General features: G+C 32.1%; 2 protein-coding genes across 2 annotated transcripts in view; one reads left to right on the top strand and one right to left on the bottom strand.

Annotated features, from left to right (window-relative positions):
- The window catches only part of LOC140434413 (single insulin-like growth factor-binding domain protein-1), a 151055-nt gene extending 148507 nt beyond the window's left edge, over positions 1-2548 (bottom strand). Inside the window, exon 1 of the mRNA XM_072522658.1 lies at positions 2481-2548. The gene's annotated coding sequence lies outside the window, so the exon portion shown is untranslated. The remainder of the gene's footprint in view (positions 1-2480) is intronic.
- LOC140434412 (uncharacterized) overlaps positions 1-26594 on the top strand; it is a 55721-nt gene that overhangs the window by 16217 nt on the left and 12910 nt on the right. The window lies entirely within an intron of this gene.

Raw genomic sequence — 26594 nt, 5'->3', positions numbered from 1 at the left:
TATCATCACTTATCATCATAGTCTTTTATATAGATAGATTACTTTGTATGTATGTATATGCATATATTTACATAAATCAACAATAATCCTTCAGAATGTCTTAAGAAAGGGAACAAGCTTTCTTCTCGGAAATGATGGATGAAATGTTCGCTGAGTTTGACGTAGAAAAAGCAGACGTTAAAAACGAACAGAAACTTTCTGAAAGCAGCGATGATTTAGAAGAAGATATTATTTTGGACGATCTGACTACCGGAGATGTATGTATTGAAGGAAACTCCACGGAGGAGGAAAACAACGAAATTCCAGAGGAATAGTTCGTGGGGAGCGACAAAAAAAACTAAGTGGAAGAAAACAGCAAATTTTCCATGTGAACATGCATATAATATTCTAAATGAAAAACTAGGACCTGAAGGACCATGTCATGATTTACTTGATAATGTTGCTATTTGGGATTGCTTCATATCCATGAAAATGTTAAATTTATTATTGAGTACACAAATGTTTTATGTGTTTATGTTGACAATCCAAGCCCATCCTCACCTACGCGTCGGAAACATGGACGATGATAAAGAACGATGAAGAACGTTTAAGATGCTTTGAGCGTAAAATCCTCCGGCATATCTATGGAGGAGTACAGGAGAGACAACATTTTGATAAGCTCGCGCCAATCAGAGAATTTTTTTAATTGTTTGTCAAGAATTGTAAAAACAATTATACTCCATTCAAGTTGGTTACTTTGGACGAAACGTTGCCCGATTTTCGAGGAAGATGCTCATTTAGGCAATATATGTCTAATAAGCATTCAAAGTATGGAATAAAAATTTTTACATTGACTGATGAACTTTTTGTTTTGACTGATGAAATTTTTACTGAACATTCTACACAATAATTATGAATATATATATTGGAAAGTAACTCGGTGGGACTTCCCCCTTAGCAATTCACCATATAATGTACCTAGTGAAAAGGTTAATTATTCCAACCAGAAATACAAATCATGTGACTTTAGATAACTGGTTTACTAGTTACAATTTGGTTACGGACTTATTGAAAGATTGTAGCACAACAATGGTTGGAACTATTCGAAAGAACAAAAAAGCAACTATCGTCTCGTACATCCCAAAATCAGTCAAGAATGTTATGCTTATCAGTACAATGCATTACACACCAACAATCGATCATATTTCCAGAGAAAAATGGAGCCAGAGATGAACATTTTACAACGAAACGAAAGGTGGAGTCGATACTCTGGATCAACTATGTAGTTTATACAATACGTCCAGAAATAATAGAAGGTGACCACTGAATTATTTTTTTCCATTTTGAACGAGGCAGGTATAAATTCATTTGCGATTTATTGCACGAAAAACACCAAAGTTATGCGGCATAAATTATTTTTGGAAAAATGTGCATGCCTTTGCTAAATGATTATCAATAGTTAAGGATAGAAAATAAGAAAAAGGTGTGGATTGAAGAGATTGAGAGGGAAAGACGAAGAAGAAATCGTAATTCTGCCCATAGAAACCAAAATACGCAGATGTAATACGTGTCCTCGTGGTAACAGACTGAATCAAAATATTTTTGTAAAATATATAAAAATAGAGTGTCTGCAACATGTAAATATATTATGCAACATTTGTTATAATAATAAGAATTGCAATGTTCATTTTATATTTTACTACTACTAATTGTACAAAATAAATTATTTTTATTCGACGATTTGTTATTTTTAATTTATCTCATTGTTATAAAGTTTTACTTTATGTATTTTTATAGAAAATAAAACTTCGCAGTGTAATATACCATACGCCACTTCAAAAAGCACATAAAATGTAAAATTGGAAGTTTGGGGTCTATTAGACCCCACGTACTCCTTCTCAGGAACCCCAGATGTAAGCAAAAAACGATAAGTTTGGTACGGGTCTTCTTACTGGATACTTCTAGATATCTAAAAGTGTAAAGCAGACACATGTGAGGCACATAAACCTCGTAAAACATAAAAAAAGAGACCCCAGAAAACATAGTATGAGACTGTGTTGAAAAATAATAGGAAATGCATAATATTTTTATTGTAAACACATGCAGCAAGCTTCAGAAAACGTTTATGAGGATATCATAAATAAAAATAATACAGCATTTACAAAAGTAGTTGCAGTTTTAATATAAAATGGTGTAGAACCAACAATTTGGATGGATAAAATTGCGAAAAAGTAAATTTATTTAATTGAGATTATTAATTAATAAAAAAAACATAGATAAAATTATTAATCGCTGAGAATAGCTAAGAAAATTAATTATCTTGTACTAATTTTCGATGTATTTTGCTTAATTTTTGATTTTAATTAATTTTTTGATAATTTCACATATATATATATATATATATATATATATATATATATATATATGATTTTGATATTTATGCTTTAACACAAAAATTATCTAGTTGAAAAATAATTATAACAAAGATGGTAAGTACTTACTTCAAAAGAAGGGTGTTTGTAGTTGAAGTGATGTTCTAGCAGTGAGGATGATTCTTGGTAAATATTAGTTTATATAATCCTGCATCCACCCTCGGTTGAATCTAAATCCTGTCATATCAGAAAAAATGACATGTTTCTTTTCAGTAGGAAGAACACAGAAGCGTACGTAATGAAGGGAAGTTATTACTTTTAGATGAAGGGTATTTAATTAACTTAAATTTAGGTATCAAGACGATAAGAAGAAACACGAAAAATTAACAAATAGGAATAAAATATTGAAACTTGAGATAATATGAGATATTGAAAAAAATTAAATCAAAAAGTAGAACAAGACATGAAAGTTGCAATATTCTATATTGAGAAAATACGAATAGAAGAAATTAGTAAAATCTTTTTTAATAGATAACTTTATAACAATAATATTGATAGATAGAGGAGTGAGACAAGGACAAGGTGCTCTTCTCGTTGTATTTTAACATGAACTCTTAACATGAAAATTTTATTTATAAAATTCCTTTATAAAAGGTACAATAATAAAAACCCTATCAGGTTACATTACAGAACGTTTCGTAATAACTATTCCATCATCAGTGGTATCTGGATTTACATTTAAAAGGGTAACCAGAAAGGATGGAAAAACAAGAGAATGCTGACGACGCAGTAGTTTTTGCAAACAGTTTAGAAGATTTACCAATAATCAGCCATTGTTTAAAACCCAGATGTACACCTTAACGATGATTTGACTTGTAAATATGTGCGAATTTTTTCTATTAGTAACTGCTTGAATACTTTCATTAACTCTTAATCATCAAGGTATCGATGAGAATTGCTCGCTTTATGATATCTGACGGTAATTTTGCGATAAAGTTTATGTTTTATAATATGGCTGAATAAGAAGTACGATTTGCGAAATAACTAAATATTTGTTATATTTATGCAAAAAAGGTATTTTTTGTATCGATTATGTTTCGATTTAGATTAAAAATTTGTAAAATCATTATTTTGTAATTAGTGTTAGGCTATTTGATTTTAGTGTAGAAAATATTGCACTACAGGCAAATACCATACTATTTCATGCATGTGGTCTCCTAGCAGACGGAGACTCTGGTGTTGAAGGTATAATGCCGATAGATAATTTACGTGACGGAAAATATTTACAGATTATGGAGTCGGAGCTAGCGTTTTATTAGAATACTCTGATGCGCTAAGAGAAATATGGCCAAATTAAAAGTGTAATCTTGATTTTGAGTACTGTTTTACCGCTATTCTCCTTATGAAAAAACTGACGGAAAGATTTTAGCCATCGACACGGTTAAAGAAAATGGGAAATGAGAAAAAGTGCATTTACAATATTTGAAAATTATGAGAAAAGGAAACAGAGGGATAAAATAACAGAAATAATTGCAGTACAATGATATGACAATAATTTAGTAACGCTTTGTTCAAACTCTGCAGGACTGCAACTGTAAAGTGGTTCCCAGAACATGAAAATGACCCAGGTATGAAACAAAATATTTCATTGGTGAAAAAAATGATACGACAAATTGCAATATATTTGTTACAACAAAACATTTGCTAAGATATTCGATATAACCGACTAGTCAGCGGTGCCCAAACAGTCGATCGCCATCGACCGGTCGATTACGACAGCTTCTGGAGTCGATCGCAAAAGAATTTAGAATTATTCAGGTCCTCATCTACATATTCCAGGCTTCTGAGACATTGTACCCGCGCGATTTGGCGAATGTTACCGATTGTCCTCGAGTGACTATTTCGTGTATAACAAGCTCCAGTGACGAAGCATTATGTCAGTATTACAAACATCTTACGAATAATTTGTGGATGCTAGGCAGTACCATGCACCTTTATTTTATTAGTAATAAAGTAATTGAAAAAGGAAAGATTCCTCAAGAATGGTACAACTCCGAATTCATTTTACTATTCAAGAAAGGAGACAAAGCAAACATCGAGAATTACCGACCAATATCCTTGCTCTCACATCTGTATAAATTACTAACTAAAATCATAACCAACCGCCTAACACATAAGCTCGATTTCTATCAACCTATCGAGCAGGCTGGATTCAGAAAACATTTTAGTACCATAGACCACTTGCACACCGTAAGAACACTGATAGAAAAATGCACCGAGTATAATGTTCGAATTCATATGGCGTTCGTCGATTTCCATAAAGCATTCGATTCCATCGAATTATGGGCAGTGCTTGAATTTCTAGAAAATGCACGTATAGATTCAAGATACACTAACATAATTAAAAACATATATAAAAATGCCACCATGCAGATAAAGCTGGACGAAAGCACAAAAACTAATCCCATAAGACTACAACGGGGAATAAGACAAGGAGACACCATCTCTCCCAAACTATTTACCCTTGCTCTAGAAGACATTTTTAAGAAACTAGAATGGAACAATAAGGGTATCAACGTCGACGGATCATACTTAAACCACTTGCGATTCGCAGATGACATAGTTTTAATAGCCGATAGTATCCAAGAACTAAATAATATGTTACAATAATTAAATGCAGTTTCAGGAGCGGTAGGCTTAAAAATGAACTACAGCAAAACACAAATACTGAGCCGAGACCAGACAAATATAACAATACAAAATCATACCATAGAAAATGTTGCACATTCTGTATATCAAGGTCATGTTATCAAACTAGGAAAACCAAATCAAGATGCTGAAATTAAAAGAAGAACACAACTGGCATATGGCGCTTTCAGCAAATTAGCATATATCTTGAAAAACACCTCCATTCCTGTAAACTTAAAGAAAAAGGTGTATAACACATGCATACTACCAGTTTGTACTTACGGCTCGGAGACAGTAGCCCTTACCAAAAAATCTGCTAAAAAATTAGAAACAACGCAAAGAGCAATGGAACGAATCATGCTTGGAATATCACTAAGAGACAAGATTAGAAACACCGAGATAAGACGTAGAACGAAGATTAGGGATATTGTGGAAGAAATTACAAAAATGAAATGGCGCTGGGCAGGTCACGTAGCCCGATATAATGACAACAGGTGGACACGGAGAATTCTGGAATGGAGACCAAGGACGACAACAAGAAGCATGGGAAGACCTCAAAAAAGATGGGTAGATGACATAAGAACAGTGGCAGGCAAACAGTGGATTAGATTGGCGCAAGATAGAGAAAGATGGAAGCAATTGGGAGAGACCTACATTCAGGAGTGGATGGAAAATGGTTGACAAAGAAGAAGACCATGCATCTACATCGAAAGCAAATTAGTCATTTAAGAAAATTATTACTTTACAATTATTAGTATTAGATGCTTGGTTAGATGCCTTAATTATATTTTGTATTTATAAGCATTGTCAGTCAATCTACGTATTTTAGTATCTAGGCTCCAGTCTAGTTGTAGAAGTCGGTAGTCGATCGCTTGTCTTTAAAATATTTTGTGATAGATCACAGACTCTACAAGGTTGAGCACTCTTGGACTAGATCATTTACCAACTCGACGTGGTTTGTGCCATCATAGAGCAAAAATGCGGTGTTCAAAATGCAATGCAGGCTTATATAAAAAAATGTTTTGTTTCATACCATATTCAAACTTAATAATAGGTTATATGCCTGGTGTACAATATTTTGGTAAAGTATTTTTATTCTTATATTGCATAAATATTTCGTTTTAACGATACATATGTTTTAGCATAATAAAAGCGTAAATTTGGAGAAAAATATTAAAACATATTTCAAAGTAAGTTTTAGACATATCTGGGTTAACTAAGAAAAACAGCCAGTGGAGCTCAATGAGATCCATCGAAATAAAACAGTGCATATGGATGGCAGCCTGCATTAATAAAGATGAAATATATCTTCAGAAGTTATGATTTAACTCTCATAATGAAAGTCGCTATCTTCAGATATTACGTTTTTTCTACCTTATTATACAGAGTAGACGCTTGGACGCGTTCTAAGGCTTCTTTAAAAAATAATTTCATTCCTAAAGACTTTTACGGATGAAGCGAATGACTAATATAGATGTTTTACGTAGAATTGAGAAGGAATTTGAGATCATCATTTATAAAATCAAAGAGCATAGATTGAAATATCTGGGCCATATTATGAGAATGAGCAGACATATGGCTTGTTACAACTTGTTTTTTAGGGCCAGAAGAAAATGACCAGCGAGAAGAATAATCTCTTGGCTTTAAAATCTAAGATAATGGTTTAACAAGTCTACAACCGGATTATGACGAGTAGCCGCGAGCAAAGTAAGCAAACCATGTTGGTCGTCAATATTCAGAATAGATAGGCAAAATTAAAAATAATATTACTCTGGGATAAACGATGAGTCACATCAAAACGGCTTAGCGATCATACTAAAGAAATGGCTTGGAAAGTCTGTAGGAAAGTTTGTCTCATTATTAGATCGAGTAATGCTAATTCAATTAGCTGCATTCCCAGTGGATATAAATATAATATACTCGCTTTGCTATTCCCAGTCCGAACTGTCTAGTGAATTTAGTAATTATTTTTTTGCGAAGTTAGTTACTTTTTGACATACTAAAAGTGGCTGGAAATTACTATACAAACAAGCATACATACTCATAACCAATATTAATAGTAAACAAACTAAATAGTAAATAAAATAGAACTTTGCGAATTACCGACAATCAATATTTATTTATCTGTACCATATAATAAATAGTTATGTTAAATTATAACAACTTAAATATATTTTTTAAATATATTCTACCCAAAATTTGATGGGTTTAGTATACACTTCCACTATTTAGAATAATTCTTCTTTTTTTAAAGAAAGAAGTCTGCAATAGTAGGATACTCAAGCTATTAATACTGAGAAGTATGAATTGTTGTGTTGTAGGTTTCCAACAATGAATCTGTCAAAATGTGCCCGAGCTAAGCGAATATAGTATACAAGTATACACACGACAGCTTCTATTAGACAAGAAACTAAAAGAATTAACAGGCAAACCCAAAATTTACAAGCAAAATATATATAAGACTCTGGTGGTAGAAATTCTATAGGTATCCTACTCGGCCGAAAGGTGACAGGGTGTCTTCCTCCGTGAAGTTTCATATATAAAAAAGATTTCCAACACCGTTACCTGTCATAATTCAATGGATAGCTCCTTAGGCTCTTACTGGGATACGACAATACGGCAATTTAAAAAAAAATTGAAGTTGTTTAACTAACAAATACGAAAAATTCCGCTCTTGGAAAACTAACAAAAATTAATAAAGATATCGAGTCATATGTAACAGTTTTAGAGTCTGTATATTGCAGAGTGCTACTCTTAAATATACGCAGATCAGGAGAATTACAGAGGTTGCCGTTTTATTATACGAAAAAAGTTAATAACGACTTACTGAAAATCTTTTAGTGAAAAGCTTAAAGCGCATTGTGATTAAGGTAAAAGAGGTGTAAAAGAGGTAGGGGTGTACCAGTTCTATTTTTAAAAGGTGTTCCAGAACATTTAACTAGGCTATTTAAGTATCGTGATAATATTATCAACAAAAATAACTTACATTTATTTGGAAATCTTACGCCGTGTGAACGACTATGTGGTTATTAAGTTATAAAGAAACACGTTTTCAGTGCAGAATTAAAAAATCCTTTGGACATTACGTCAACCAAGCTCAGGAAGCACCTCGCTACCCTCACACAATTACTCAGTCTGACGGAATCAGATGTTGAGCACTGAGCTACGTTTATGCGCCATTCTGTGAAAATACATAAAAGTATATATATATATATATATATATATATATATATATATATATATATATATATATATATATATATATATACATATATATATATATAAAAGTAAACCTATGTTTATTTTAAGTGAAACAGCAGGGCTTAGTTATTTTTAGTTATTTAAAGTCATATTGTATGACTGTTTAAGTTTTATTGACATTGACATATTGTAAATTGTATGGTACAATTGTCAAATTACTTAATGGCGTAAGAAATAGCATTGTTCTTGATTCTCTTTTTAGGTTTGTATATTTGTTAAGTTATTTTAGTTATGTTATTATTGTTAATAATTTATATTGTAGAATTTTAACGATAATAAACTCTTTTTAGACGAATTCAAACTGCTATCTCTTCACATGAATAAGGGTATGATATTACACTTATAAATCAAGAACTTAAGCTGATAAAAAAAAATATAGTGATAACTATAAATTTCCAAGCCGTTATTTGGATAAAACGATATTTAAGAATGAATTTTACATCAATGAGAATTTGCATGGCTATAGAAGCAAACAGTAGTGATAGTAAGAAAAATGTATATAAATTTAAGTGGCTGCAGCCAACAGGGTCCCGTTTTTATTATGAAATCCCCTTTGAAAAACAACTTCAAATTGATCATTCTGAACTATTTCATCTGAAAAAAGTGAAGAATATATTAGCATCTATGAAAACAAGAGGATCCTTTAGAACATGTACTATAGCATTAGAAGACAATTTGAAGGAGATTTATTTTGATTCAGATGGTGATGTGGTTTATCAAAGTGAGTACTTACAACAGACCTTATTACCAGTGTATGAGAAGATAGAAACAGCTGAACAATTTCCATCATTTGCTGAGTTGCTCCAGAAATTTAATGACACAAATTTACCTAAAGTTGAAAAGAAAAATTTAAAAAAAAATAAAAGATGATTTTGTACTTCGAAATTTTGATGGAAATAATGTTCCAATGAATTCATGGCTCAAGACCTTCGAATCAGAATGTTTGCGATGTGAGGTGGTTGCTGATGAAGACAAGATTTTGATTCTACGTTTGTTTCTTGATGGAATAGCAAAAGAATGGTTTGAATCAAAAATAATAACATTAGGCTTAGATAACAGTTTTGAGGTATGGAAAATTAATTTTTTAGATAGTTTTTGTGAAACAGGTTGGCATAATCATAGGCAAGCTTATTCTTTTAGGTATATAGGTGGTAGTATTGTTGATTATGCGTTTCGTAAAGAAAATTTATTGCTAAATATAAAGAATGATTTTCCTATTGATATACTAATTGATTTAATTGTAACAAATTTGCCAATTTATATACAAGATAATATTAATAGAGCTGACGTTACAACAATGGAAAAATTGGTAGGTGAATTACGAAAATTGGAAAGTTTAGTTATAAAAAAGAAGAATAAATTGGAGACAAAACCAAATTTTTATCAAAAATCTATTATAATACCAGAAGAACAGAAAACTACTTGTCAATATTGTGATAGAAAAGGATTCCCTGGGAGGTTTCATCCAGAGGCAATATGCCGTTTAAAGCAAAAAGATAAAAAGGTAACAAAAGAAAACAAATCAAATGATATTAAATATATTAATAATATTGCTATACAGGAGACATTAAATGAAACAGTAACTGAACAAAAAAACTAGATTTGCTGCCATTGATCAAATTAAAAGTATTCCTAAATAATAAAGAATTATGTGGAGTTTATGACCCAGGCTCAAATGTTACTCTTCTGAATTCGAAGGTGGCAAGAAAGTTAGGATTAGATATTCAAGAAGATAGGAATATGTTTAAAACGATAAATGGCAGAACAAATTTTACAGGAAAACTAATTGCAAAACTGAAAATTAATAAAATTGAGAAAAATATTAATCTTTTTGTAATTAATGATGAATATTTTGAGTACGATATTCTACTCGGATTAGATTCTATTTTAAATTTTCAAATGAAACAAGATTTTGATTTAGAGATTTATCAAAGATTATACGGAAAACTTGAAGAAAAAATCGAAAAATTTAATTATAATATTAATATTACAGAATACTCCATAAACTTTAATGAGGGAATTCCCACAGAACTTTTTGAAGCAAAATTACAACATTTATTGCCATATCAGAAAAATAAAATAGAAATATTACTAAATAAATATGACAATATTTTTGCAAAACATAAATTTGACATTGGGCAGGTTCAAAATAATGAAGCTCAAATTAAACTTTTAGAACATAAATTTGTTGCAAAAAGACCCTATAGATGCTCGATAGAAGACCAAAAAGAGATAGAATTTCAAATAGGACAATTATTAAAAGCAAATTTAATAGAAGAATCATCTTCACCTTTTGCAGCACCTGTTACATTGGCTTTTAAAAAAGATGAAGGATCTAAAACAAGATTGTGCATTGACTTTCGTGAGTTAAACAAATTAATTATTCCTGAACCCCAACCTTTTCCTTTAATTGACGAGATTTTGACCAAAACAAGGAATGCTAGGTTCTTTACTACTTTAGATATAAATTCTGCTTTTTGGTGTATTCCAGTTCGGATAAAAGATAAATACAAGACAGCCTTCGTTACTCAAAGTGGTCATTGGCAATGGAAATGCTTACCTTTTGGGCTTAAAACATCTCCCGCAATATTTCAAAGAATTTTAAGTAATATTATCAGGAAGCATAATTTAAATTCATTTTGTATAAACTACATAGATGACATTTTAATATTCTCATTATCATTTGAAGAACACTTAGACCATATAGAAAGACTTATGAAAGCAATTATTGAAGAGGGATTTAGGCTCAAACTTCTAAAATGTAATTTTGCAAGAGAAGAGGTTAAATATTTGGGACACATTGTGGGACACAATTCAGTTCGTCCGTTACATGATAATTTAATATCGATCAGAGATTTTCCAGCACCAGACACGAAAAGAAAAGTACGACAGTTTTTGGGAAAAGTAAATTTTTACCACAAATATATAAAAGATTCAGCTAGGTTATTAGAGCCACTACATAATTTACTTAGAAAAGATATCAAATTCCACTGGTCTTTAAGCTGCCAAACAGCTTTTGATAGGGCAAAGAATATCCTCTGTTCTGAACCTATACTAGCCATTTTTAACCCAAATGCTCCTACAACTATATATACAGATGCTAGTGTTCTAGGAATTGGTGCGGTTCTGAAACAAAAACAAAGAGATGGAGAAATGAAACCCGTAGCATACTTTTCAAAAAAATTGAACAAATATCAAAAAAATAAAAAGGCTATTTTTTTAGAATGCCTGGCAATTAAAGAAGCAATAAAATTTTGGCAATACTGGCTAATGGGAAGAAAATTTCTCGTTATTACTGATCATAAACCCCTTGAGGGAAGAGAACTTCGTACAAGACCAGATGAAGAATTAGGAGATATGACACATTTTCTTTCACAATTTGACTTCGACATTAAATATGAACCTGGAAAAGAAAATGTAGAAGCAGACTGCCTTTCTAGAAACCCAGTGTTGGAAAATATGAAAAATGCAGAAACATTCATAAGAACAGTAAACCTAGTCACATTAACTAAGATAAAACAAGACCAAAATAATAATCGACAAGTTATAGATACAATGAGAGGAACAATTTTGAACCAAGATATCTTTTTTAAAAAAAGGAAGAATGAAAAAAGAATAATTTTATCCAAAGATTTTGGAAAAGAGTTAATAACAAAAGTTCACAAATTTTATGGTCATATTTGTGCTAGTAAAGTAACAAACAAAATTAGAAATTTTTACTACATGAAGAATATAGATTCACTAGCAAAGGATATCTGTCAAAAATGCGAGATCTGCTGTAAAAATAAAACAAGAATCGGTCCAAAATATGGTCTTCTGTCACAATTGGGTCCAGCAAAAGAACCTTTTCAGATAATGTCCTTAGATACAATAGGAGGATTTGGTGGCAATCGTTCGACAAAAAAATACCTTCACTTACTTGTAGATCACTTTACCAGATATGCGTTTGCAGTTACTTCTAAAAATCAGACCACAGATGATTTCATAAAATTAATCGCCAAAATTCAAGATAAACACCCCATAAAAACATTATTAACAGATCAGTATCCAGGAATTAATTCCAAAATATTTAGAAATCATATGACACATTTAAATATTCAATTAATTTTTACAGCAGTAGACTGTCCATTCTCGAATGGATTAAATGAAAGACTTAATCAGACATTAGTTAACAGAATAAGATGCAAACAAAATGAAACTAGAATTCGAGCATGGACAAAAATAGCTGAAAAATGTATAGAGGAATACAATAAAACAGATCATTCTGTAACCGGATATAGCCCAGAATATTTGCTTTTTGGAAAAGCAGATCCGATTGTTCCCGAGGAACTGTGTGAGACAACAAATGTATCAAAAGATAAAGAAATAGCCTATAAAAATTCGGTACGACATCATGAATATAATAAAAAACTGTATGACAAAAATAGAAAATCCTATGAATTCAAAGAGGGAGATTGGGCATATGTAGAAAATAAATCAAAACTAAATAGAAAAAAACTTGACGAAGTAAGAGTAGGTCCATTTCAAATAAAAAAACAAATTTCAAATACATTATATGAAGTAGATATTGGATACAAAAAGAATGATATGAATTATTTCCATATTTCAAAATTGATGCCTTGTGATAAACCATATACTTAGATGGTTTATCATACCTTTTTGGTAGGGGGATGTAAAAGTAAACCTATGTTTATTTTAAGTGAAACAGCAGGGCTTAGTTATTTTTAGTTATTTAAAGTTTTAGGTTGTATGACTGTTTAAGTTTTATTGACATTGACATATTGTAAATTGTATGGTACAATTGTCAAATTACTTAATGGCGTAAGAAATAGCATTGTTCTTGATTCTCTTTTTAGGTTTGTATATTTGTTAAGTTATTTTAGTTATGTTATTATTGTTAATAATTTATATTGTAGAATTTTAACGATAATAAACTCTTTTTAGACGAATTCAAACTGCTATCTCTTCACATGAATAAGGGTATGATATTACACTTATATATATATATATATATATATATATATATATATATATATATATATATATATATATATATATATATATATATATAATATATATATATATATATATATATATATATATATATATAATATATATATATATGTATATATATATATATATATATATATATATATATATATATATATATATATATATATATATAGCGTCGAGTATCGCCTTGTTATCTATGTCTTCCATTTTTATGCATTTCTCTTTTATTACGTTGCGCAGTTTTTTTATTTTTCTTTATGGGATTTTTTCAAGAAACTCTGAAACAATATCTAAGTTTATGTTTAAATTCCATACATTTTAGTCGTAGGTGTCAAAAATCCGTATCTTTTTTTATTATAAGATATTTAATAGACAACCCATTATATCAGTGTTTTCCAACTCTCAAAGCCGCTCTCAAAGAATAAGAGTCTCGAAATCCTGCTCTTGCGTTCTGGAGTGGGGGGGGGGGGGGTTCGTAAGCTAAGTAAAAGTAAAAAAAGCAAGGATTACATGTCATGTCATGTTTGTAAAACAAATAATAAGAAAATAAAGTAAAATATAGAGTTTAGATTAACTAAAACAAAAAAAAATTATAAATCCCTGAACTGGGTATCGTCTTCACTTGGCATAGGTGTACTTGCATACTTGCAGAAGAGGGTGGTGCAGTATAAATATTAGAACCCTCTTCACTTGGAATAGATTTAACTGAACAAGACGGTTGTGCAATATTACATGAACTGCCTCCAAACAAATTCCCCGTTTGCATAAAATTGGCAAATTTTGTGGTTGCGCCTATGGTAATTTGATTTAATTTTCCAAAAAACAAAGTCTCGTTAATAATTTTTTTTGCCGTGGTTTGTTGGTCTTTAGCCATAGATCTTAACTGATGTGCAATATGATTTCCAAATGCGATATACTCGTCATCAACTTGATTGATCACTTCATAAGCCTTCTGCAAATACGGATTTTGTTTCTTTGAATCTATTTTTCGTTTTTTATTCGTTGGTGTTTGCTTCGGTTCTTGAAGAACATCCTTAAAAATTTTTTTTTCAGTTTTCAACGTGTCAACAAGAGTGGATTACAATTGCGAGAGATTTTCAAAAATCCTGGAATTTTCCTAATTGTTGCGGGGCATTAGACGGAAAACATATAAAAATTGTTCCGCCCCCTGGTTGTGGGATTTATTTCTTTAATTATAAAGGATTTCGATTTTACAGCATTGACATGTTGCCATAGCTAATGCTAATTATGAATTTATCATGGTACACATAAGAACAAATAGAAGAATATCTTTTGGTGGTGTTATGGAAAACACTACATTTAACAGAAAATTACAATCAGATGAGCTCAATTTACCGACAGAACAACCGTTACTTGAATATTGGGATAAAACTCCGGTTCGGTATGTCTTTGTTGCAGATGATGCATTTCCGCTAGTGGTGCCCAAATGCAAGAACAAGACGAGTCTTAGACAGTCTTGGTCTTGGTCTTGCGCCAATACACCTGGTCTTGGTCTTGTTCTTGGTATTGCACTCCCGGTCTTGGTCTTGGTCTTGGTCTTGGTCTTGTAGCAAGAGTCTTGCAAGTCTTGCAGTTACCCATTAATTAGCCTATTGCTATTTATTAAACGTTACTTTAGATCTTAGAACAACGTAACAGAGTAAATACATTTTAAGCTTGAATTAACATAGCCATAATAAAGACTAACCAAATTACTTTTAATCTTTGTCCCTTATGTCAAATTGTAAACTTGTCACTCAGGGAAGGGAACAACAAGGATTAGATGAAAAACAATTATTACATTAGACTCAATGGAAAGCTCAATTGGGAATAAAGTTAAGTTATGTCGAAAAAGTAACTACTATACTACTAGTTACTTTGTGTTCGTTACTATCCAATACCCTAAGTATCTAATAACAAACCGAGAATTATATATCGTTACTTCGTTAGTCTAAATATTTCATTACTAACATTATCTGTTATTAATTTGTCTCGGTACTTTTGAATATTAGCCACGGTTTTTCAGCAAATTTTGTTTAACCAAATGATCTCATCGCACACTCAGCAGAAACAATTTATAGTCTTAGGCCGATAAGATTTGTTTATTTAGATTCCTCCTAACTAAATTATAACGGGAAAAAAATTGAATTATTAAGTGGGTGTCCGTAACAATTATATTTTTTATTAGCTAGGGTGACATATTTAAAAAATATCGATACGATATTACTGTCGGCGTCGCAATGCAAGAATATTATTTTTATGATTAGAGGGCGGCTATTCTCAAAATATGGACAATTAATTTCAGAGCGAAGAAGTCGTCTGCTGGAAAAGAATGTACAAAATATTTTATTTTTACATTGAAATTATGACCTCTGAGCACGTGTCAAATGTGTTTTTTTAATGAATATTTTGATTCGGTATGTATGTTTATGGTATTGTTTGTAATGCGCGTAAGTCCAGTTTTTCAAATTTTTATTACATATTTTTTTGCGTCTCATAGAGTCTTTAAGCATATACCCGAACTACTATTCTCGCTAAAACCACACTCAGTCCTAACTGCAAGACGCAAGAGTCTCGCAGGCTTAGTCTTGTTCTTGCTTAAATCTTGCACGGTCAGTCTTGGTCTTGGTCTTGCTAAAATTAGGCGGTCTTGGTCTTGGTCTTGGTCTTGCAAAAACGCAAGAACAAGACCAAGACTGCAAGACCAAGACCGATTTTGGGCAACACTAATTTCCGCTGTCGAAGAACTTAATGAAACCATTTTCTACAAACAATTTGAGTAAAGAAGAACGTATATTTAATGAATCATAGAGAATGCATTTGGAATATTATCTGCAAGGTTTCGAATATTTCATACACCAATAAATACAAAACCTGCCATCATTGAAGAGGCCTTTTTGGCAACTTGCGTTTTGCATAATTTTTTACGTAGAAATTCCAGACAAACGTACACTCCAGTTCAAAGTTTAGATATTGAAGATACTGAAAATGGAACTGTAACCCAAGGTGACTGGCGAAATTCTGACGGATCATTTTCCAGAGACATGGCAACTCTCTGTATAACTCAATGAATTGGGTTATAAAATGTTTAGAATAATTTCTTATATAACTCATTTTGTTTGTTGCTCAATAAACTACCAAAAATAACAAATCGGAAATTTCGTCGTACCACTACATGCACGGACTTGTTTGTGCGAACTGTCTTTCCAACAAAAAATCAAATCCTGCAAATTTAAGTTCTGGTGTTTGAACGTTTAGTATGTACAAACAAACTGTTGAGCTACACGGATATTTAGGTATGCGCATACCCGTTTGCCCATACAAAATTCTCGAAATGCTGTTACATGTAGCGGTAACACAAACAAATAGATATTGACATGTTGGTACAAACATGTTGACATTATTTCTCTTTCTTCATAACATGTTTGCACAAACATTATATTTAAACAAAATGCATTATCTGGGGTTAAATTAAGTTTGTACCGATTAAGTCTCTATCGAGTGTACAATAGCCTTAGGTTTCCCCCTTAAATGAATGCTGACAAAAGTTGTAAGCCCTTGGTATCACCGCTGTTGTTAATTTCTTGTTAGAGACAAGAAATTCTATCAAAACAGTGATTTCACGGGAAACGCAAGGTCATCTTGTCGTGTACACATCGCCCATCACGTAAAGTATTCGCTCTGTTTACAGACAATGATTTTTCAAAATTACATTCCGCAATAATATTTGAAATTGAAACTATAAAATTTACTATTTTTACTGATAATTAGCCACAATTTTAGTTTAATGTAAGTTTATTTACGAAGTCATTCTCAAAATACAAATTAAACAAACTTTATTTTTGTTAATTGGTAAACATTTTTTTTCTAATAATTTTAATAATTTCTAATAACTTTATTCTCATTCTTCTTTTGAGCTGTGTGCATCTATAAACTATTCTTAATGGCAAAATGAATCTTATAAAAAATATTTGGATATAAAAAAATCTGGTGTTCCTAAGCTATATTTAAAATTAAATTCAACACAAAAATGCAAATATTTTTATCGAACAGAAGTTGTCATTGAATGATGAAAGGAAGATGAATAGTAGAAAGTGGCATTTTCAGATGTATTGGTAACGTTCGTTTGACTTACTTACTTGCTTACTTAACTTACTCAATCCTTAAGCCTTGTTTACTCAAACGAGCGTAAGGCATTCAAGATTTTGGAGTAAAAGCCTCTGCAAATGCGGTGTTCCTTGGCAATCGAATTTGGTTGCCTCCAACTAACTGTTTCCTCGCCTCTTTAGCCCCTTTCCAATCTTGCTATTCCGTGTCCTTGCTAGTCTGCCTCTTCTTCATTTTTTGTTTACTACTGCTTGTCACACTTGCTACACTTTTCTATTATCATCCATACAGACCATATGACCAAACCACACAAGTTGGTTTTGTTCGACTTCGACTGAGACCGATACAACATTATATTGTTCCCTTTTAAAATCGTTTCTTAATCTATTGCTTCTCGTCACTTCCAAAACTGCTCTTAGTTACCGCATTTCACAAGATTGTATCTTAATTTTGTCCGTCACTTTCTGAGTTTCTGAGCCATATAGTAGCTCTTCGAATCCTGAAGATATCCTATATCGACCACCTTACCAACCAGGACGTTTTATTAAAAATGCAAAAAGGAAAAGAGTTGTATAACACAATAATTACAGCCATTATCGAATAAATCGGTCATATCATAAGGAACAGCGAAATATATGGGTTGCTGCAATTAATTCTACAAGGGAAAGTAGAAGGAAAGCGTGGACCAGGAAGACGAAGCATTTCCTGGCTGAAAAATCTACGTATGTGGTTCAACACAACAACCACAAATATTTTCAGAGTAGCACTTTGCAAAAAATGCTGGAGTATTTCGGACATGTAATGAGAGGTCCCAAATATAGGTTGCTACAAAATATCATGCAAGGAAAAATAGCAGGCAAACGCAGTCCAGGACGAAGAAGAACCTCATGGTTGAAGAACTTGCGAGATTGGTATGGTGTTGATACAAGCATGCTATGATGGTAATCAACGTTCTGAAAGGACATGGTACATGAAGAAGAAGAAGTTTGCAAAATACAGATTGCCATGATGGTCGCCAACATCAGAAACGAATAGGCACTACAAGAAGAAGATAGTCATGGGCACGTATACATTGTCAAATACTTTTATTTTGGTGCTGATCCTGATCTTTTTTCGATTAAAGCCTTGTTTAATGCGTACTTAACTTTAGTCGCATTCTTTACTCTGTTATTGATTTTTGGTTTTATTTTCTCTTCCGCATTTACAATCGATCCCAAATATTTGAAATTTTCAGCTTACTTGATCTGTCTTTGATCTATTCTGACATATCACTTTCTTTAGCCTTCTTGGAAACCACAAGAATTTCAGCTTTGTCTAGGTTGATTTGCTTTTTGTATTTATTAAAACATTCATTCCAAATTTGCAAACTTTTTGTAGGTTTTTTTGGCTATTTGCCACAATAACTAAATCATTAGCGTAAATTAATTCAGATATGGATATTTGTCGTAATTTTCTCATTCTAACTCTTACGTGTTTGACATTTCTTTGGCTATTTTGTCCATTAATATAAAAACAAGAGAGGACTTAGTACCCCTCCGTATCTAACACCCATTCTCGTAACAAATTCTTTCGAATTTTGGTTGTTTTATTTGATCACATTTCTTGTTCAGCTATATATACTTTTGAGAGCTAGGAGTAGCTTGTTATCAATTCCTCTCTCTTCAAAAGTTTTCCATATTTCCTCCCGTGTTACGGCTTTTTCCAGATTTGCAAAACCAAAGTATAGTTTATCGTTTTAATGTAGTGCTTTCCCTGCTATTATAGCTGTATTACTGTGAATATTAAATCTGTTGTACATTTTTTTGGTCACAGCTGCATTGATTATCATATAATGTTTTTTCAACAGCATTTCTTAATATTTCTTCCATTTTTGTCTTGTATACTTTGTATACTACGCTTAGAATAGATATGCCTGTGTAATTTCAGTATTTCTATTTATCTCCTTTCTTGTACATTGAGAGGATATTCGCAAGTGTCCAACCTTTAGGAATACAGTTGTTTTCCGGGCTAAATTTACAATTTTATGCAGTAGTGTTACTCTGGCTTCTGGCATGTATTTTACCATTTCTGGTTTAATATTATTTGAGCCTACTGCTTTCCCCTTTTTTAATCTGGTTATCAACTCTATAACTTCTAATGTTATTTCACCTTTTATTTACTTGCACCTCTTTTAATATTTGAATCTCGAGATTGGTTCGCTTTAACTCTTTAATATATTTGTCTGCATTTAACACTCCTTTAAAATGTTCGTACCACCTATGCATTATTTGTTCTTCTGTCTAGTAGCTTGCCGCTTTCATCTTCAATAATACTTCTGGTATTTTCTTTACCCTTTCTTAAATTTTTGAGTGTTCTATATAGAAGCTTACCATTTCCTCTGCTGTCGCTCTCCATTTTATGTGCAAACTCTTTCTACTTTCGTGTCTTAGCATTTTTTATTGTCTCTATCTACTCTTCTTCACTTTTTTATACTTCTCATAATTATCATTATTTCTTTGTCCCAGATATGTTTTTCCTAAACTATTTCTTTAAACTGTTTTTTAAATAGTTACATATACTTTCGATATCTGTATGTTCATTCCAATGTATCTCTAGCTTCTCTGTAAGTTTATTTTGATATTTTGTCCTAACGTCCAAGTTCCCTTGGATGTATTTGTACGCTTTTATACTAGGAACTTATATATATATATATATATATATATATATATATATATATATATATATATATAAAGGAGTTTTGTCTTGTATCTCAAGTTTTGCTTCCACTAAATAATGATGATAAATAATGAACGTTTGTTTGACATTTATTCATATTTTGAGACAGGCTTTGGATTTAAAAACTGAATTTTTCATTGACTAAAAGCTACAATTTATTTAAACATGTGTTCAAAACCTATATTCGTATCAGTTCGTTAATATTTATAATAATTTAATCATGTAGATAGATCACCAAAATAAGTTTTATCCTGTTTGAATTAAAACGTTGGTCAACAAAATTGAAAAATAACTTTTATCCTAGATTCAATACAAGACTATAAATGATCGTTAATAAAAAAAAACATAAAACAATGTTTACATGAACTTTGGGTTCGACTGTTGACAATAATAGTATCTAGTTGAACCTACAAATTCTTTCAACAGTAGATATATACACTACACTGGGGTGGAAAGATCAACTATGAGATCTTAGTTGTTTATCCGCTTTAGTTGAAAAACAAGTCTTTAGTCTTTGTTATAAGCTTTTAAGACTGGAATATAATTATCAGCGAACAAAAATGGAGAAACTTGTAATTTAGTGTTGAATAGACAAAATAACGACTATTTATAGCATCATTATCATTATGATTACACGGCCTCTACTGTCAACTATTAACGTTAGAGCTCTACCTAGAAATATTTATATATCATCATTATCATCAGCCCGTTTTAAAAGCCAAGAGTGCACGGTCAGTGTGCAGTATGGATCCAATTATTCGTCATCTTTCGCAGATCATCTCGCCATCGTGTAGGTGATCTTCCTCTGCTTTATTTATCTGTGCTTAATCTCTATTCGGTTAACTTGCGTATCCACCTTCCATCCTTTATCCTTGCCACGTGGTCAGCCGCTCTTAATTTCAATCTGCAAGCTCTCTTCACATCTGTAACTCTGGTTCTTTTTCGTAGATCTTCGTTTCTAATCTTGTCTTTTATTATTACTGCCATCATTGAATGTTCCATCCTTTTTTGTGCTACTCTTAGTTTTAACGCAATGTTTTTTGTAAGGGACTGTGTTTCCGTACCGTAAGTAATTTCTGGCAGAACACACTGATTGAAGGCTTTCCGCTTAAGATTAATCGGTATGTTGCAGTATTTGATACCTTTTGAAGAGCTCCATATGCTACCCATCCATGTGCTATTCTTCCTGATATCTCACCTGTTTATTTGTCATTACTATTCTAAGTTCGTGTCCAAGGTTAAATTGTTACTGGGTACAAGGTTCGTCATGTATTTTGTTCTGGGGATATTTATTTTTAAACAGATTTCTCTGCAGGCTCTTTTCAGTTCTTCTTACATGATGTTGATTTTGCCTAAGTCATCTCCTATCAAAACTATGTCATCAGCATAACTCAGGCGGTGTAGTCTTTCCCCATCGACATTTATAATCTTTATGATCCCAATCAAGAGTTTAGCACGTTCTAGGGCAGCTATAAAAAGCTTTGGTGATATTACTACTGTTTTTGTATAACTTTATTGCATTTCTGTAAATATTGTATGCTAATCTGGAATAACGGCTATCAATGCGAATTTCATTTAATTCCTCAATTACACTATCTAGTTCCACCGAGTCAAATACTTTGTGGAAATCTATAAACACTCATAGAGGAGATATGTTGTATTCTATGTATTTTTCAATGAGTTAATTTATCGTTTGCAGGTGGTCGTTGGTGTTAAATTTTGATGGAAATCCTGCTTGCTCGTTGGTTTGGTACATTTGCTGATTATTGTGAAGAATTTGTATATATGGCTTAACAGGTTAATAGATCGATAATTTTCTAGGTCAGTGTAATCTCCTTTTTTCTAGCAGAATCGTTAATGCTTTAGTCCATATAGACGACATTGGCTTTTCCTGTAAGCATAAATCAAAAAGGTTTTGTATTATGAGGATTGCAGTCTCGTACCCGTTCTGGAGGGGTTTGATTACTAATGTATTATCTCGTGGTGATGTATTGTCTTCCATCTTATCCATTGCTTGACTGATTTCACGTCTGTGTGTTGCATTAGTTCAGAACCTTGATTTAATATAGTCTTTTCAGTTGCCATTTTTGTCTTTCTTGATAGAAAACTTCCACCGTTTTTAACCACTCTGTCCTTTGGTTAATATTTCACCCTGTTTGTTTTTTAAATAAATTATTTGACTTATTCCAGTTTTTAATTTTCTTTGAAGTATCTTCAAGCTTTTATTTGCCTGTATCGTTTTATTATCGTTATTATATTTTCTCAAATCTTTTGTAATTGGATTGTATACTTCTTGATTCATCTTTCTCATTTCTACTTCACTTGTGTTTATATTTTCTTTTATATTTTTTCTTTGTTTCATTAGGGTTTTAGTTTCACTGCTGAGTTTCTCTTGGCTCTTTATTTTGGACAACGTTTCTGTTGGCTTTCTAGGATAGCTTATGTAATGCATTCATTAAGGACATTTATATTTTCCGTAGGAGGTATCCTTTTATAAAATTTTAATTTGATCTTAATGTCTTGTTGGTCGCAGCGGTCGCCATGTTGCCGGCAGTCTTTTAGCGTCATCACGCGTATTTAAGTTGTTGGGGCGTCTTTCAATTTCAATGGCTTCACGAATAATTCTTGATTTTAAGCAGTTGAGAGGAGAGATGGTTTTTGCTTTTTTGAAATATATTTTGTAACCCGTCTGAATATAATGTTGAGCTTAGGGCTGAAGTAGTAACGGAATGTTAACAGATATAGAATATACGTAAATATGATGTGGATTCGTCGGTTTGCCGTAGACACCATGGTCTTTATTGGAGATTTGGTCTTTTACGGATCTAACGAGATTGGACAACTTGAAGTGAGCAGTTTACCAGACTTGAGTACCTAGAGAAAGAGAAGAAAAATAATAATGTGATCGTAACAGGTTTGGATAAAGACGCTGATGAGCCGGACGTGCTGAAATCGGCTATGGGAAAAATAATAAACCAAACCTTACATATGCAGGTAGGGATTAAAAATAATCTCTTAAGATAGGAGAGAGAACATGTCTGATGCAGCTACAAAACCAAGAAGAAAAGGAGAAGCTAATGATAAATAAAAGAAAATTAAAAAACTTTAAAAAAATTACATAAGCGATGACTTGACAATAACTGAGAAAAGAATGCAAGAGGGAATAAAGAAAAACCCCAAGAGGCCCTAAGAGATGGTAAAACAGTAAAAAGGGGGAGATAGAACCGAACAAAAGTGGAGCTAGACCTACCAGCAAACTTGAGTCGATCAGCAGTGACGGATCAAAGAATAATGGAACTATGGCAATAAACGAGGACATAAAGGGATTATCAATAGAGGAAACAAGAAAAATAAGTAAAAATAAATGTCAACCGGATAGTTTTTATAAAAGTACAATCCGGATAGGTTCCTCGAACATGAGAAGAACATAACCTAAAACATATAGGGGAGAGATGGTTTCATGCCGATTGCACGAACGAAACAGGGCAAGACTAAAATATATGGACAACCTAAGTGACGAAAAAAGGAGCATATCGATAAAAAGTTCTAAGAGATTGAAAAACATTGCATTAATAAAAATGTGAGAAACTTTCACCAATAGGCGAAAAGGGGCAGTGACCAAGGTGCAAAAAAACAGAATTACTACAAGAGTAAAGAATGGCATCTAATAGGAGATAAGTAGGGGAAGCTACATAGATAGCAAAAGAATTTCAGACAGCTGCTTGATGAATAACCGGATGGAAATGATAAGGACCAAGTGGAAATGATAGGGGAAGCCAACGACATGGTGGAAACAATAAAGAATCCCACCGTGGAAGAAATAAGAGAAATCATATGTAGCATAAAAAAAATAAAAGTGCAGGCAGCAATGGTATTCCTGCAGAATCAATCAAGCATGAAAAAGAAGCACTTATAACTCGGATATGTAGCCTGCAGCTAAACATCTGTGAGTAAGAGGAAATGCCAAGAATATGGAGAGAGGCAATAGTATGTCCTATTTATAAGAAAAGAGATAAAGAAATCTGCGTAAACTACAGGGATATCACAGTGTTAATGGCAAAAACTAAAGGGAAAATGCTGAGGATTTTCAAACGCTTCGAAGCGAAAGCTACACAGTATGGACTGATTTTATTAATGAACAAAAAAGAAGGTATATAGAGAAGCGAAAGCTACACAGTATGGACTGATTTTATTAATGGGCAAAAAAGAAGGTATATAGAAATGGCGCAGACCACATATAAAGACACCTAACTTAAAACTACCAGAAAGAACGTAAGTAAAGAGTATTGCTTCAAAAATGTGACGGAGTTTGAGAATCTAGGAGTAATCCTAACAAGTAAAGGGAAAGAAAGCCAAGAAATTAAAAAGCGGATTTGGAAGGGAATGAAGAAGTGTCGAAGCTTTACTCAAACTAATAAGCGCACAAAACATATTCAGAGAAGCAAAATTAAGACTATACCGAACAGTGATCCAACCCACAGTCCTGTACGGAAACGAAACATAGTTTCCGTACAGGAATGTACGGAATGTTCAATCGGTTATGAACAAAAATTAAGAAAATATACTGAACATCTGAGTGTTTTTATATAGGTCGGAGAGCTGTACAGGAAACCAGAAATTAGCCAGATCGTCAAAATAAAGAGACAGCTGGTTAGGCCATCTTGCGAGATGGAAGTTTGGTAAAGGACTTGCTGCTGAGAGGGGGGGGGGAAGAAGAGAAGAGGACGACCACGAAAAAAGTGGCTAGAAGCGCGTAAGTAAGACCTACATACAATCAGGATAACAAACTGGAGAACTGCGGCCATGGACAGAAGAAAATGGAGGAAAACCGTGGAAAATTTCCAATCTATGGGCCTCTATTTTTTAGTCTTTTTCTTCGACTTCTTCATAATTCACAATAGAACTGCTATCAGGGGAGTTGTACGGTCACGATTGGATATGATAAATTGGGTGGCACTAATAAAGTCTAAAGTTGCAAGTTATAGTTGCTTTCAAGTTTCAAGTAATGAATGAGCTATCCTTAAATGAAGTTTCGGTAATGGATCTGAAAAATACAGACCATTTTTATCTAAATTCAAAAGAGGATTTATGTTATCGTACTGAAACGTAGAATAAAAAATTTTTGAAATTGCCAATTTTAAATAATATTAGTCATAAAAAGGTATTAATTTTACCACACGAAAACCAAAAGGCCACAAAAAAGAAAAGTACGAAGATAAAAAACTTGTAAATAATATAACAATTGGATTATATTTAACCTCAAATTATTTAGTGAGCTATTAATTTTATATCAAGTATCAATTACCGATGGTGTAATATAAACTAAATAACACAGATAATTAGATAAAAGTCAATATCCATTATTTTAATTTGATTAAATCCAGTTAATTTATAGAAGAGTTATTAAGGAGACAATAATTAAATCATTCAAATGTTATCCAGCTCTTCAAAAAGGACGTTAGTATACAAACAAGTTATAAAATGAATTAATTCTTAGCTGATTACCTATATTTTTCCTTAGATATATATTAATTTAACGCATATATACAGTGAGTCACTTATGATAACGTTTTATCAAAAAATAATACAAACACAACTTATTGTATATCTAAAAAAAGAATATAAACAACAACTGTTAAAAAAGAGAAAGCAACCACATCTTTGAACTTTGAATTTAATAATTATGCAATTCCATTAATAAATATACTGTCTAGGATTCCGCTTGAAACAAACAGCTCCACGGGCTGAAGCAAGATATGATAGGGATTTCCTGGTAACTTTTATCAACGCTGTTATTGTCTCTCTAATAATAACAACAGCGTGATGCATGAACTACTTACTGGCAGGTTCAATAACGATATCTTATATTAATTGTATTTATAATGTTTTCGATATTACAAGTCATTCCATAAGCCTCCTTTCTTTTTTAATCGTGATTGAACAAAATAATGTAGGAAAATTGCAGTATTACTTAAAAGGGTGGAGAGCAAAGCTACAGGACGAAATTATCCAGTTCAGTTAATGCTCATTACAGATTGGAATTCAGTATTAACACATTCACTGCCCACAGCGCAGTGGTTACTTTTACTGTCGTCAGGTGCCCCAACCGTGCTAGGTGCGTTTCATCGTCGTTTAAATTTAACGTTGTATTGAAAGGAGGAACATCGCTTGATTTCAACGAATAATCGGTTACCCATCACGTACAACGTACAATACTGATTTAGTAACCGTACACCGTACATAGTGGTTGATTCGGAGTTCTCGTGTGCACCTGTCCAGTTAAATAAATATTTGTGTTGCAATATTTTTAAAACGTAAGTATTATATTTGTTGATTCAGTTCATATTTGTATATATCTAGAATTAACATCGATGTAGAAATATGTAGAAATATTCCTGCTCATTCAACTATAAATATCTGTATTTATTTATATATTTTTTTATTTATGTATAAACCACG

Source organism: Diabrotica undecimpunctata, chromosome 2 (genome assembly GCF_040954645.1).
Source record: "Diabrotica undecimpunctata isolate CICGRU chromosome 2, icDiaUnde3, whole genome shotgun sequence".
In the NCBI taxonomy this organism is placed as follows: Eukaryota; Metazoa; Arthropoda; class Insecta; order Coleoptera; family Chrysomelidae; genus Diabrotica; species Diabrotica undecimpunctata.
Note: the sequence above shows the minus strand (reverse complement) of the source record. Positions and strands in the feature narration are given on the sequence as shown.